Source organism: Carlito syrichta, unplaced genomic scaffold, assembly GCF_000164805.1.
Source record: "Carlito syrichta isolate Samal-C Ts95f unplaced genomic scaffold, Tarsius_syrichta-2.0.1 Scaffold304090, whole genome shotgun sequence".
Lineage (NCBI taxonomy): Eukaryota > Metazoa > Chordata > Mammalia > Primates > Tarsiidae > Carlito > Carlito syrichta.
Genome location: NW_007248186.1, coordinates 647,380 through 650,114, shown reverse-complemented (window position 1 = coordinate 650,114; position 2,735 = coordinate 647,380).

Below are 2,735 nucleotides of genomic sequence, written 5' to 3'. Positions count from 1 at the left end.
CCATTCCTCGGGATTTGGGGTAGTTGTGGGTCTCTCGAAGTCACTTGCTCTGCGTCTCTTGCTCTCTTTTCTGGCTACTTCCTTTTGGAACCTTTCCTGGAAACTTCTGCTCCCTTCCCACAGCCTCCGTCACCTCTCTCAGTTAATGGCCCTGAATCTCTAACCAGTAGTGTCTCTCTGATACTAAGAGCCACCGTTTACTGGTCATTTTCTATGGACTGGGCTCTGGGCTTAGTGCCCTAGACGAGAGCAGTGTGGGGCCGAGCTCTTTGGCTTGGGGCAGACCATATACTTGGCTCCTTATGGAATGTGAAACCTGAACAGGACACTCATCTCCCTGAGCCTCAGTTTCCCAAATGGGGATAATAGCAGCACCTACTGCACAGTATTCTGCTGAGTATAAAAGTGCTTTTAGCAGTGCTTCGCACATGTGTTCAATATGTGTTCGCAACGAATGGTCTCTTTTAAGCCTCACAGCAAGACTCTAAAGTAAGTATGTATTATTGTCCCTATTTGCAGATAAGAAAACTGAGGTTCAGAGAGAAGGTAGGCTGACCTAAAGTTTGCATTCTAGCATCTACTCCATTGCTCTGCAATAAAAATAATGATAACAGCTAACCTTTAGAGAGTAACTGGCAGAGCCAGGCTTTAGATTCATGAGGTAAGTTCCAGAATCTATCCTTTTTAATCACGTTAAGTTGCTCTTCTGAAATGATTTTGTAAAGAATTCATACTCAATCACAGAGTTGCTTTTTTTTTAATGGCACCTATTTTGGGGTTGGAAGGGTCTTGAAATTGCAGTTGACCTTCAAACCAGGTCTTCAGAGGTAGCTTGAATTCCCATGGGCAGATTTAAAAATGTAGAAAGAGCCTGGCTTATCGTATTTCACTTAATCCTCACCATATTCCCTGGTGGTATGGTCGGTCTTATTCCACAGGAACCCAAAGCTAAGAGAGACTCAGTAACCCCATGAAGTCACAGTTGGTATACTGGAACTGGGATTTGAATTAGTGTCTGACTTTAAAATCCCTGGCTGGGCCCCCAATTCTTTGATGGAGACTTTAAAAAAAAAAAATCAAGTTCACTGAATCAGAATCTCTTGGGGTGAGGCCTGGACATCTGATTTTTTTTTTTTTTTTTGAGTCAGAGTCTCACTCTGTCACCCAGACTGGAGTGCAGTGGCACGCTCACGGCCACCACATCCTCAACCTGTTGGGCTCAGGCAACCCTTCTGCCTCATCCTTCCCAGTAGCTGGAACTACAGGTGTGCACCACCATGCCCAGCTAATTTTTTGATTCACTATAGAGACAAGGTCTCACCAAGTCGCCCAGGCTGGTCTCGAACCCCTGAGTTCAGGCAATCCTCTTGCCTTGGCCTCCCAAAGTGCTGAGATTATAGGCATGAGCCACCGCTCCCAGCCAACATCTGCTTTTTAAAAACCAGAGTGTGATGTGCAGTCAACACCCAGAGACCCTGCCAGCTTCATCTCCTCTTCCAGGTGCCAGACCCAAGCTTCCCGCTATCTGCTCCCGTCTCCCCATCTGGGAACCCTCCAGCACCTCACCCTTGGGAGGGGCTGTGGCTGAACTCATCCTCTCTCCCTTCTTCCTGGGACCCGGCAACCACACTCCACGCACCCAGTCTCTCCTGCTTCTCTCTTGTCAGTGCCACCCAAGGTATCTCCCCAGGTCACGCCTCTTTCATATTGGCTACCTCCACTTGGGTAAAAGCTTTCATCATCTCTGGCTTAGGTTACTACAGCAGCCTCCAACTGTCTCCCGTCTCCATTTCAGCTTCTCTGTCTCTAACGCTTCCTAGGCTATTCCCACTCCTCCTCCCCTTTCCACTGTGTCCCCAAGTCCAGCCCACATCCTTCCTCCTGTCAGACTTAACACACTGAAAACTACCTCATCACCCACTTTCCTCCATTAAAACTTCCACCAGCACTAGTCCTTGAAATGGCCTTCCTGTCTGGCTCAGCTGGAAAACTCCTACTCAGCTTATAGGCCTCAAAAGTCACCTGGAAACCTCCCAGGCAGATGGGTGCGACTTCCTCTGTCGTTGCCCAGCACAAGGCCCCATCTTCGATGATAGGATTGACTTGATGACGTGACCTGTCCCTCACAGCACTCCTCATTCAACGTTCACATGTTGTTTCCTATTACCAGGTGTGGGCTTAGGTGCTGGGGATAAAACTGAGTTTCTGCCTTTGAGAATCTCCAAGGCTACTGAGTACAGCTGGGGGAGAGGCCACTTCAGAGAGAGGGCACAGCACCCGCTGCGGCCAAGAAGGCAGGGGCCCATCTTAAGTATGTCTGTAAGGGAGGAAGTCGAAAGAGAATGGCAGGTGGGGACAGGAGGAGAGCAGGGAGGTCTGGAAGGGCCATGAAACACTCCTCATGTGCCCTGACACCCCCTCCCCTGCAGTTATGGAGATAGGAGTTGGGAGGACCAACCATGGGTGACCCAGATCCCTGTAAGTCTCTTGAGCCGGGGTCTCGCCCACACAGCAGGCCCTGGAGAAACCTTGGCCAAGTGTCCTTGGGGACTGGGGAATCGGATCTCCCACGATGGGATCCCTGAGATTCCGAATCGCAAGTGACTAAGCCGGCCGCCCCGCAGGTGCCCGACCGCGGCCATGCTGGTGCTGCTGTGTTCCTGCCTGCTCCTGGGGGCCAGCACTTCAGACGCCTGGACGGGCCGGGCCCCGGCTGAGCCCGGCGCGGACTCGGC